Source organism: Pseudopipra pipra, chromosome 22 (genome assembly GCF_036250125.1).
Source record: "Pseudopipra pipra isolate bDixPip1 chromosome 22, bDixPip1.hap1, whole genome shotgun sequence".
NCBI classification, from domain to species: Eukaryota; Metazoa; Chordata; class Aves; order Passeriformes; family Pipridae; genus Pseudopipra; species Pseudopipra pipra.
In genome coordinates, this window is record NC_087570.1 from 6324254 (window position 1) to 6337500 (window position 13247).

Sequence of the window (13247 nt, forward strand, 5' to 3'; positions counted from 1 at the left end):
CATGCCATCTGCTGGAGACCCACATGTGAGATCAGGCCTGAGGGGCTCAATCTTCATCTCTAAAGCTGGGCACAGTCATTTAAGCACCTGCATTTCTGCCCCAGGAGGTGCAGATGTCTCCTTGATTTGCTGGACTTCAGCTCCACCAAGTATGAAGCCTGGTGGCCAGGGACCCGTTTGTGGGGTCAGTTTTACCTTTCACAGTCAAGCCCACCTTGAAAGACAACCTTCAGCTTTGAAGGGTTTCCCTGTGCTCCCAACCAAGTCCCTCTTCCCAGTCACCAGGATCTGGGGATCTGTTGGCTTTTCTCTGCAATTCCAGCAATGAACCACCAGCAGGTCTTGATATTTGTGCTGGGACAGAGAATCACAGAATAGTCATAGAATCAGAGAAGCCCAGAATGGTTTGGGCTGGGAGGGAACTTTAAAAGTCCTCTAGTCCCATTGGACATCACAAAGATCCCACACCTTCCACTAGCCCATGTTCCTCCTGGCCTTGGACACTTCCAGGGCTGGGGCAGCCACAGCTTCCCTGGGCAACCTGTGCCAGTGTTTTACCACCCTCATAGTTCCCCGAAAAAATCCCAGATAATGTCCCTGTTGGGCTTCCCAGGGTCTCCTACACCTGGACTCAAGTGATGTGTTGATGTTTCTGTTGATATGAGGCCTTCCACCCTCATTCAGGGGCTTCTCTGTGCAAAAGAAAGTGCCAGAGGTGAGTTGTGCCTGAAGCTCAGCCCACACTGGGGCTGCTGCCTCCGAAGTGACACCAGTCCCTGCAGTCCTGGGTATCAGAAGGGATTTCTCCCTCGCTGGCAAATGCCTCACACTGACTGAATATTTCATATTTGCTTATCCATTTCACTCCTGTGGGTTTATATGGAATATTTCTCCCTGATTTCACGTCAGCTCCCTTTAATTTACTGCTGACAGTAACGATTCCTGTGTTGTTTGGCCGATAAATATCCTTTCTGGTGTGTTTGTGTCTTACCCTGCCTTCGAGCCTGCATGAAATTTTAATTTCTCTTTGCTCAGCTCTGGATTTGCTTTCTCCCTCAGCACAATGCACTGAAGTCTTTGTAGCTTCACAGATCATTGAAGTCCACTTCCCATTCAATATCCTGGTTGGTTGTGTGCCTCTGCCAGCTTTTTTCCTTATCTGGTGCTAGTCAGAGCTGTAAAAAAAAAAAAAAAAAGTCTGCCTTTTTGGTGTCATAAATGTAAAAAATCTGATATTTTGAGGTTCTGCTCACATTGTGCTTTCTTTCCTTGGCTTTTTCTGCTCTGCAGACTCCTCTGTAATAATTGATCTGCCAATGATTACTAGATACAAGCCCACTGTGAGGCATTTTCCTTAAGGCATTTTATCCATTGTCTGCTCTGCTCCTTCTTTGCATATTTATCTCCCCTCTGCTACATTTCTGTACTTGCTTTACACAGTTTTGACACGCTTTTGCTGCATAGAATCCCAGAATGGTTTGGGTTTGGGAAGGGACCTTAAAGATCATCCATTCCCACCCCCTGCCATGGGCAGGGACACCTCCCACTGTCCCAGGCTGCTCCAACCTGGCCTTGGACACTTCCAGGGATGAGGTAGCCACAGTTTCTCTGGGCAACCTGTGCCAGGGCCAAACCACCCTCACAGCCAAGATTTTCTTCCTAATATCTAATATTTTCTTGTTTTCCCCACTCACCTCTGGATCTGCTCCACTTTGTTCATCCTGTGCTTTGTTCATCCCTCTGCCACGAAGAGAAGGAAGGGAGCACCTCGATCCTTCTCATCAAAGCCTTGGTTGTTCTCATCAAGGCTCTTTTTATCCTTTGCTCACTGTTGTCAGGGCATTCAGCAGCCAAACCAAATGTGATGAGCATCTTGGCTCATGGCTGGGCCAGTGCTGCCAAACCTCACCCTCCTCATGATGGTTTTGAATTCATCTGCTCGGAGACAGACCAAGTGCACACTTGCATTTCCCACATTACACCCTGCAACAGCTTAAGGATCTGTAACTCCCTTCCAAGGCACTTTTAGTAGCAGGATATGGTGAAAGCTTTGAGTCCTCAGGTCCTCCTAGGCACGTTTGCAATGCAGATTGCCACATGTTCCCAGTGTTGTGGGATACACTGGAATAGGACTGGGGAGCATCCAAAGGAGCTGTCCTCCAGCAGGGATGCTCAAAGGTGGCCTGAGTGTGTTTCTGGTGGAATACCTGGTAACAGAAAATATGTCTTGCCAAGTTCTTGGCCTCCTATGGTGCCAGAGGAGCAGAAGAAACCTCCAGGTGAAAGCCATCCATGTTCCAAGTCTTCCTGTTATTCAGAGATCCCGGGGGGGTGGTGGGAGGGACCTCAGGTGTCTCTGGCCCAACCTCCCTCTCACAGCAGAACTGTCCCAAAACAGTCATGGGTTTGTGCAGATGAGTCTTAGGAACCCCAAATGGGGACCTCCCCCCTCTCTGGAGCTGCAGCACCCCCTGAGAAAGGAGCTTTTCCCAAAGTCCAGCCAGAGCCTCTGAGCCTTCCACTTCCTTTGCCACAGGCCTTCAGAAGAAGATAAATATCTTTCTTTAGAGCCACTCAGATGAAGAACCACAGTGTTATACCAGCCCTGTTCCTTCCACACTCTCACTGATTATTAGCACTGAATTTGGACTTTTTTCCTTGGGTTTTTTTGTTTGTTTTAATTCCAATCCAAGCTGTTTCACAGTTCTGACTGCTATTAATTGTATTTTCTGTTGCACCAAACTTCTTTTTCTCCTTGTTGACATAAATCTATTTTAATAAGACTTTTAGCAGCCTTGTTTTGCATTCTCCTCTCTTATTCCTTTATACCATATTTTATTTAACATTTTAATATCTAAATAAGGTGCTTTCTTGTAATCTTGATGGAAAAATCCATCCAAGTATGAAATGCAGCTCGGCTTAAGTGGAGATCCAGGCCCGCTACAAGCACAGTAAAAACCAAACCACAGCTCTTTGGAGTTGTTGATAAAAATCAATTAAAAGTGTATTTCAGGTCAATCTAATATATATAAACTGCCAGGATGAGAAAACATAGATAATAGGATGTTGTGGATCTCAATTAATCAGATCAGGCCACATATATGAAAGTGCCACATTGATGCTGGTTAGTACATTATTCATGGGAATTTATGGGGCTGGGAATGCTCTGAATGGGAGGATTTGCAGTGAGGGAAATAAATGCAGTGGTGGTACAGCAGGAAGGGAATAATCAATTGTTCATTTACCCAAGCAAGGGAAAGGGGCAGGAGGCCCAAAGCAAAATGAAATCAGTTTTTGCTGTGTTTTGTTGTTCTCCTTAAACAAAATAAAAAAAAATAAAAGCACACACACGATCCCTGTGGAATTTAACAAGGCTGAAAATGACCCTTTGGGCTTCCTTTTTGCTTCCCCAACCAACTGCCATTTCTTTTTTTTGTTTGTTTTCCAAATGCAAATGCTTGACCCAAGGTAAGATGGTTTGGGTTTTGAAAATGTCACAACTGGCTGGTCTGACTGGTCAGGCAGATGATTCTTTGTGCAAGAGTCGAAGGAGAATTGTCTGGACTTCAAAAAAATCTGGATTTTTCTGGTTGGAAAGGTTTGCCACACAAGGAGATTTTTTTTTTTTTACTCATTTCCATCCTTCCTGAACTCCTCTTTTTTTTCCTTTGCAAATTTGTTATTAGCAGAAAGCAGGGACACATATGGATGTTGTGTATGTGGGGGAGGATGTATAATTGCATTTACTGAGTGCAATCAGCCCAGGCACCCCTCGCTCATGGTTGTTGGAGCAACACAAAGGATAAAATTGCCATTAGAAAAAAAAAAAAACGAATGGGAATTTATAAAGAACAAATAATGTCATAAATCCAGGGCTGGTGTAGGAAATTGCAATGGCTTATTACAAAGAAAACATGCTCAGAACCCTGGTAACAGCCAGCAAGTCTCCGTGACAATAAATACCCAGGGACAGCACAGCCTGGTGGAGGGAAAATGGGAGGATGAACTAAATATTTCTACAGTTTAAAATCTCCTTTATTAAAAATATTTATCAGGGAGGGGGTAGAAAGAGAAGAAAGATTTAATGATAATTAATTTCTTTCACTGGAAAAATGTAAGCTTCATTTATTTCACTGACACATGGAAAGAAAATTTGCATTTGCTCTTGGTTTTTAATAAACAAAAGATGTCTAAAACACCTGAAGAGAGGCAATAATTATTTGCATACATTTCTGTTTTTTCCTGCTGCCTTGATGGTTGGGGGAGATGCTGCTCTGACTTTGTTTCCTCCCCGACTTTAACTCTGTGACTTTTCAAAACACTCAAAAAAAAGGTGTCTCGTTCTCTATCACTCATATACTGTTTTTCCCTCCTGGAAATCAATCATTCTGCCACTTTCAATCAGATATAATGCTTTAAGGTGCCTCTGTCACCCTTGCTCCTTATATCACATTCCAATAGCCAGTTTATTCTGTCCCCTTTCCCATATGCTGGTCATCCCTATCAGATATTTATTTATTGAATATCTGACAAATAATCCCTAAATAATTTAGTTTTCCACACTAAGCCTCAGCTTTCTTTCTTCTGCATTTGCATCCTCATGTATTTCCCCTTTTTTCCCATTACCTGTCCTTCAGAGCTGTGGCTGCCAGCTGGGAATCCCAGGCTGATTCCATGGACACTCCTCCACAGCAGGTCATGGTCAGAGCTGCCTGGTCCAACATGACACAAAGCTGGGGCTAAAGGGAGGCTCTTACTGACCCCCCAGGATTTCTGCTCACACCCTCAAGCAACACACTGATAATCCCCCAGGAAACAGGGCCTGGAGCTGTTCCCTGCCCCTTTACAGGCACTCTCCCTCTCAAAGCCATAGAGGGGCTCGTTGACCCCCAGGGAGGGGAATATTCACTCCTTGTGGGTAAGATTCCCACAGTCACAGTTGTCTTTTGTGTTCCCTCTCCAGTCAGATTTTGCCAGGAGCTGGAGTTGGGTTTGACAGCAGGGTGTGTGGTGATGTTCCAGCTGGGAGGGTCTCCTTCCTCTCTTCCCTCTCCCCTCTATTTCCACACAGGAAGTTGTACAAAGAGGTGCTTCTTCCTCAGCAAGAGTAGAACCTGGTTGGCAGTGAGTACATGGGAGTAGAGAAAGGATCCCTCCCCAAGCAGTCAAAGCAGTGCTACAAAAATGGGGTGACAGCACTTCCAGCTTCCTTCAGGTTTCACGTGACGGTGCTTTAACCCCATTAATTCATGGGCGTGTGTTTGAAAGGAATGCAAGAGCTTCTCTCGTGGCTGCAGACAGGAAACCTTTCATTCTCTCCAAATCAACAACTCCCACAGCCTAGTTTTTACTTGGGGCTGTGAAGATCATCTCCCCCTTACTGCAAGAGCAGCCCATGCTCAGCATCCTCCTGTGCTTCCTTCAGCCTCGGTGGTGTTGTGCCTGTGACTGGGGTGCCTGTGTCAGAGAACCACAGGATGGTTTGCCTTGGAAAGGACATCACAGATCACCAGTTCCATTCCATCTCTGTCCCTGTGGGCCTTGGCACTGCAGCAGTTTTGCCTGAGAGTCTCCAGAGGGTCTCCCACCAGCGAACAACTCCGGGACTGTGTGGCCTGAGCTTCTTCATCGCCCGGGTTGTGGGTCATCCCTGACTGAATTTCTGCAAAGAAGGTGCTCCAGAGAATCTTATTCCACATATTTCTGGTAGCAGCAGCTGCTCAGCCCCTTGGGTGCCATTAATGAACTACCTGTGTGAGGTGGACACTCTCCTTCTTCTTCAGGCCCTTCCAGAGAGCTTTTCCCATCAGTATTTGCCTCACAAAGAGTCCACATCCACTGCTCTGTACAAAGGGTAGGAAAAACCAATGTTTGGTGATTCCAGTGGATTTTTCCACCCAACTTGTGTTGGGAAAAACATTTCAGGAAAATAAAACCACAGCGAATCAAGGTCACAGGAGAGCTTGCCAATTCAAACTGCTCAGTGGCCTGGATTTATGATTTTTTTTTTCTTCTCCAATTAACTTCACCTTCCCTAAGTGGGGATTTCACACCCCTCGTGTTAAGTAAATTGGTGTCTGGATTTTTATGAGCTTTGGCAGGAAAAAGTAGCCAGTGAACCAAGAAAAATCCTGAGCTTTTGGATGGGGGCACCCAGGATTTTCAGGCTCACATCTGAACCAGAGGAATGTTTGTGAGACGCCCTTTGATGAGTAAAGACAATCATTTTGATGGAATTCATAATTAAATATTGTTGTGTATCTCCGTTCTTCCAGAACCTCCTCCTGCCACTGGAGTTCCGTGTGGGTTGTTTATGCCTCGGTGATGTGTTCTGAATGCCTCGCTAACAGTGACGGATATTACACTTGATGTTTTTCCTTATGTCCCTTTGGTGGTGCAAACGTGAGAAAGGGCAATGAACTTTGGATGACTCTCTTGTAAAAAAAAAAAAAAAAAAGAAAGATTTTTTTCGCCGGGTTCAAAAGTTCAGGCGCGTCAGGAGGAATCATCCTCTGGGCGCCATCGCGCGAGGGGCGGGAGAATTTTGGGGAAGTTTTTTTAGTTTGCAGAGGGAGACATGATTATTCCGGGGTGCAAGTTGGGGTAGTTGTCACCGCCGTTGGCTTTCAGGCGCCGTGTTGATCAGTTATTTGTCGGGTTTTTCATGAACCTCCAGGCCCCAGTGGGGTGGGTTTTGCCAAGCCCCGAGTCGCTCGCGAAGGACAAAAAGCTCTTGGCGCGCCATTCATCGCGGGAGCAGCGCCTCGGGGTCCCTCAGCTGCCGCCTCGCTGGGGTTGAGAGAGTCAAAAACACAAAGTCTTTCGCTTGGCGGCAAGGGGAATGACGGGAAGGAAACACGGAGAAAGAGCAAAGCGAAAAATCCCGAGGGTTTCAGCCCTCTTCCCCAAGTTCCTGCCGAACTCAGGTCTTCCCAAGCGCGGTGTTTCCTTCGAGCACGCTCGTCTGGAGGGACTGAAAAGCAATCACAGCTAAAAATAGATGTGTTGGCAGGGAAAGGCCGTTCTGGAAAAGGGCCATCATTTTGGGAGGACAAAAAAAAAACCAAACCGCCTTCCATGCACAGGGAAAAATAAACAAAAAAAAAAAAACCCAAACCCCAAATGCCAACTTCACTGTAATTAAAAAGATCAGCTTTTTACAGCAAGTGGCTTCTCTGGATGGTGGACCATGGACTTAAATAGAATCAGAGAATCACAAACTGGTTAGGGTTGGAAGGGACTTTAAAGATCATCCAGTCCTACCCCCTGCCATGGGCAGGGACACCTCCCACTAGACCAGGTTGCTCCAAGTCCCATCCAATCTAGCCTTGGACACTTCTAGGGATGGGGCAATAGAGCATCATGTCACTCAGCTACTGGTCAGAGAACCACTGAGGACCACCTTGATCATCACCCAGCCCCATTATGGGACCTCAGCAAAAAACCTTGGGGGCTCCTTCACAGAGAGGAGGCCCTTTCTCCACGAATCAGGGTGTCACTGTCCAATGATATTTGTCAGGGGAACATTGTCCCACTGTGGAGTGTCTGTTGCACAAGGGGGATGTGGAGATCAGTGTTCAGGCAGAGATGCTCTTCTCACTCCACCCCATTTTCCTCCTGATCCATCCTGGCTTTGAGGCCCCTGCCACCGACCTTTTGTGAGTCCTGATGGAAATGTCTGGAAAAGGCAGCAGAACTGTGTTCATGACAGGAACACCCTGACAGCAATCACACTGTCCTGTGTGCACGACAGCTCCCAAGCCACTCAGCTTCCTGCTCAAACAAAACATGTGGCTAATGCCACATCTGAGGACTCTCAAAGTCTTGAACTAACTTAGAGAGACAACCATCTGCCCTCGCAGGGAGCAGCTGGGGGTGAGGCTCATCCCCATCCTCGCAGACACGTGTGTCCAAGAACAGGCACGTGTTCCTGTTCACACACAGTTATATTAAGGAGAAAGACTAAGCCAGATGCAACTTGACCAGCCTTCTCCACTTGCTCAGGTCTACCCTTCAACCATAACATTCCACAGCCTGATTCAGCCCAGACCTGACAGCGCTGGAGGTTTTCAATCTTGCTGAAAAGTCCCAGGTCCTGCTGGAGGAATCTGTGCATGGGGGGTGGGATGTGTGCCAAGAGCTCGCTCCCATTGCAAATAAGGCAAACCATGCCCTGGGCAACACTGGGAGGATGTGCCCAGCACAGTAAGGGAAAGTAGTTTCCTCTCTGCTCAGTGATGGGGAGCACAAATGTGACTTATTGTGGCCAGTTTTGGGGTCCTTCTCTCCTGCTTCAGGAGGGATATGGAAAAAAAAAGAGAGGCCAGACCCAGGTTCCAGGCTCACAAGAAGGAACAAAGAGAGTTGGGTTGTGTTAACCAGGTGAAGAGGGCCTTGAAGGAGGATCTAAAAGCAGCTGCAGCTCCTGGAAGGCAGTTACAAAGGGGGTGGAGTCCCAGTTCTCCATCCATAATAAGGGGCAATAGACAAACACTGTGAATTAGGTGGTTCAGTTTGGACATCAATAGAAATGCAGGGACAGGTCCTTTCATTGCACTGCAAATGGGGACTCACAGCACCCCCATGACAGGCAAAGATTTTTATTGGATCATCAAAACCTTCCTTTGGCTCCTCACAGATCTGGTGGGACAAAGCATCTCCGTGTCCCACCACTTCCTTCGAACACTTTGACTCCCATTCTGAGCCCTTCTTTCTCCCTGAAGACTCAAAAATCCCACACTGGTGCTCAATTTACCATTTCATCCCATTTTCTCTTTTGCACTTCTGTTTCTAACTACCCACTTGCAATCCTCCTCAGACACCCAGACCTGGTGGCTCTAAACTTGTTAACTCTGCAGTTTGTGACCCATTTTTCAACCACATTTTCTTTAACATACCAGACCCAGGTGAATGTGCTTTAGTTGTTGCACTAGAAACAGGGATTTCTCTTCTGCTCTCTGCAATTTCATCCACATCCTTCCATCACAGGAGTTCTGACTGGGAACTCAGCAGCTTCCTTGTGTTAATCTAAATCCTTGTCCCTCTGGGAGTATTCTTGTCTGCACAGGAATAGACAGTGTAGTTCCTGAGATATAACCACATCTCTAAATTTCTACAAGAATTTCCAGGTCATGATATATGTGCAAATTAACCCTCGTTCAGGGACAAAAACATTCACTCATGGACACCAACGTCACAGCAACGTGGATGTTGTGTGGGCTTCATCTCAGTTCCTGTCAGCTTGTAAAGGACATCTCTGCAGCCAGGCAGACCCAGGTCTTCTCCAGGTCCAGGAGTGTCCCCCTACACCCTTGCCCATGTTTGTTGTCTTTGTGATGTGCCTTAGACAACCCTTTCTGAGCTGAAGGGCTGCACTTGGTTCTGGCACAAGTCATAGGCTGGAGGACAGGCAGATGTTTGACTCCTTGGGGGATTCATGGCTCCCTTAATCTTCTTGGAACAATGTTCAGTGGAGGGTCTGCAGCTGTTTCAGGATTAAAAGGTGGTTTGTTGGATGTTCCTTATGTGTTCTCTGGTGAATCTCTCGGAGAAGAGCTGGAATATTTGACTCCCACAATGACTCTCCCTACCTGAGTTGGTGTTATTCCCTCTCTGATGCCACCAAGGGATGAGGCTGCTGAGACAGACTTCAGGACAGCCCAAGCACATGGTGGTGCAGGATTGTCATTCCAAGGGCTGGCCACAAGGACTCAGTTTGAATGGACGTTTCTGAGAGACTTTGGGACTCGTGTGCCCCACAGGACTGTTCCACCCAGGTTGACTTGGGCAGAAGAATCATGGAATGATGTAGAATCCTAGAATGGTTTGGGTTGGAAGGGACCTCAGAGGTCACAGTGCCATGGCACTTCCACAGTGAGATCCATTCCACCTCCACCCTTCCAGGTGAGACAGCTCCTGCCCACAGATCCTCACTCCCAGGTCTGGGAGAACCATCTGTCCCAGTTCTTTGCAGGGTAGGGAAAACTTTATCTTCTCCATCATACCACCAGCAAAAACCACTTGCTGCTTCATCTGGGATTGAATGAACCCTGGGGGGGGGGAAGGAAGAAAATCAGGGGGAGGAAGAAAATCTGGATTTCAGGAGACAATATTTCTCTGGGATTCTCTCTGTTGAGGCTGAGACATTTCCTGAGAGTGTCAACAAGTGCTGTGTGGAGACAGCTGCCTGTTTGCATCCCTGGCACGCTGGGGAAGGTTTTTCCTGGAGGAAGGTTGGGGTGCTGACGGTACCACCCCGGTGCAGCAGAGCAGCAGATTGTCTCTGTTTGGAAAGTGGCAAAGTCACTCCCAACACTTGCTGAGACATTTGTGAAACGATCCTGCTCATCTCTGTAAACTGAGCTCTGAAGGGTTTTTGGCTGGAATACGAACCAGTTGCAGTGGATGTGAGTGCCAGCGAGGGAGATGAAGTTTAAATGTTCAAGCAGCTGAGTGATTGGGCCAAAAAAAAACACCAAGAGAAGGATTTTGAGGACTGTGTTTGCCATCTCCAGCTGAATGTCTGTTCAGCAGTTTCAGAGCAACCTTTGTGGGTTGTTTTTCAAGCTCTGTCCCTGGTCATTTTTTTTTTCTTCTGGTTAGTGCTCCGTGACTGATGAGGATCTCAGTAAAACACAAATTGATTTGCTTGGCTTTCATGGTCACCTCTGGACTGTAATTACTCAGGCAGGAAAAATTAATTAGTCCAGTGTGGGCCGACTGCTGCTTTCCAAGCGCTGCTGAATCTTAATTGGAGAGCTCCAGAGGAAGGTGCTGATTCACACCATGGCACCATGGGCTGGGGAGTTTTCCAGGGACAAAGGGCGAAGGGGTGAAGGGGTCTGAAGGTCAAGAAGAGATCTGTTGTCTGTTCCAACACCAGCAGCTGTACTCTCTTCCCTCTCCTTAGCTGTGATAACGAGCCTGTTAAAGCCTCTTTGCCTCTTTCAAACAACAACTGCAGTAAAAGACACTGTGCCCCCAGTCACACGAGGAGACATCTCCACAGATCTTTTTAGAGAAGGCAAAGCTCACCAGGAAAAAATACAAAACAACTCAGTGGGAGTTGACCTCTGAGAAACACTAGTGATTAATCTCTTATTCCTTTCTGTGCTGCCATTTGTGATGGTGGTGGAGCACTGACATGTCATAGAATCTTAGAATCCCAGGATGATTTCAGTTGGAGAAGCCCTAAAGATCATCCAGTCGACCCCTGCCATGGGCAGGGACACCTTCCACTAGCCCAGGTTGCTCCAAGCCCCACCCAACCTGGCCTTGGACACTTCCAGGGATGGGGCAGCCACAGCTTCTCTGGGCACATATCTGAATTCCCTTTCTTTAGCATGTGAAACAATCATTTTGTTGTACTTGGGAAGGGCAGGATCACAGTGGGAATAGTATTCCCATTTTAAAGAACTACCTTTTGAGAGAGAGGAAGACCAACTGGATAGAGAACTCTGAGGGGGAAAAATAGATTTGAGGTGTTTATCCAGAAGAACAGCTGATTTAGGGGACTTGTGAGAAGAAGGAGGGAATGGTTTTGCTTCCATACCCATTATGGATAGACCAGAAACGACTGAGTTTCATTTGCAAAACAGGATTTAGGTCAGAGTCACCAGAGAGAATATTTTAATGTAAAGATTAGATGAATATTTATCAGGAGTGATAAATGACTAGAGGTAGAGAAACAGGCTGGGGACTGCCACAAATTGCTGCCCTGTGATTCCAGGGCTGAAATGAGGAGCCCTGGGGCTGGTGTTGGGCTCTGTTGCTCACATGGTTGTCTTAGTTTGGCTTTGCCTTTCAGAATCACAGAATCCCAAACTGGTTTGGTTGGAAGGGACCTTAAAGCCTATCTCATTCCACCCCCTTCCACAGGCAGGGACACCTTCCACTATCCCAGCTTGCTCCAAGCCCCATCCAACCTGGCCTTGAAAAGCCCACGACCTCCAGCTTCACCCCGACCAAGCTTCTGTCAGTCTGACAGGACTGACAATTTTTCAGGCATCACCCACATAATAAAACTGTTCTCTTGTGGAGGGGGATTCATCCACATTTCATCTGACAAAGATGCCCCTTTTCTGTCTCATAATGATCCATCTGGGTCACCACATTGACCTCAGCTCTGCTCTGGCTCCATTGTTTGAGTGCCTGAAATTTTTACATGAAAAGGGCTTTTCATTCCAAATCATTTGCACAAAGTGAAACCATTTCTTGAAGAAAAATTCATTATCATTTAAACGCTCTGCTTTTCACAAACCTACTGGTATCTAAAATTGATATTTTAATCAAAGCATTACTAAACATCTATCAAACTAATTTAAATAATTACTGCTTTGCTGTCTTTACAGTAGACACAGTTTTCTGTAAGCAAATGCAAATGAGCAAAGGGTGAATATTTCAAAAATTGTTTTATTAGCTTTAGAAGAAATCTTCCCTAAAATCTGATAGATTTTGTAGAACAAGGAGCATATGTTGGATCCAGTTAACAGAAAGCATTTCACAATCTTGATAAAGAGCAATTTTCTCATTTTTGCCAGTTTCCTTCTATCTAAAGCATTTTTTTACATTAAAGATTTGATAATGACTTAACCACCTTGCACCTTTTCCTAGGAGATAAAATGCCTCTCCATTGTTGTGAGCATTTTCAGTCAAACATTTGCTGCTGCTTCATGACACCAACTGTGGCTCAAGAAGGTTTTCTCTGGGTTGGTGGCTTGAGCAGAAAGCAGCTCCAGAACCAGTCTCACTGGGATGGTGAATGTTAAAAGCTTCAGAAAATGCTCCAGTATCAATACTAATGTTTTTCATACCAGCTCTGTCAGCAGCTTCACCCACAGCTCTGCTTCCCTGGCATCACGTGTGTCACAGGTGACAGCTGAGCCATGGAAAAGGCACTGATTGTTCCACACAGGGCAGGTTAGGCAGGAGGAAGAGAGATGCAGATGGACCGGGGCAATCAAACCATCCCTATCCCACAAGACACGGTGATTTCAGGATTTCTGTCAGCTTCCCTAAAGGAGGAACTTAATCACAGGATCATTAAGGTTGGAAAAGCCCTCTGAGATCAGCAAGTCCAACTATTAACCCACCACCATCATGTTCAACAATAATCCATGTTCCCAAGTGCCACATCAGCACAGCCTTTGAACACCTCCAGGGATGGGGACTCCACCACTGCTCTGGGCAGCCCATGCCAAGGCCTGATCACCCTTTCCAAGAAGGAATTTTCCCCAATATCCAACCTG

General features: G+C 46.5%; 1 long non-coding RNA gene across 1 annotated transcript; it reads right to left on the bottom strand.

Annotated features, from left to right (window-relative positions):
* Positions 1-9121: 9121 nt before the first annotated feature.
* On the bottom strand, positions 9122-9770 carry LOC135401831 (uncharacterized). The gene is made up of 2 exons (XR_010424933.1): positions 9591-9770; positions 9122-9484 (listed from the first exon to the last, which is right to left on the bottom strand). It is a non-coding gene; the product is annotated as an uncharacterized LOC135401831 (long non-coding RNA).
* Between the last annotated feature and the right edge of the window lie 3477 nt (positions 9771-13247).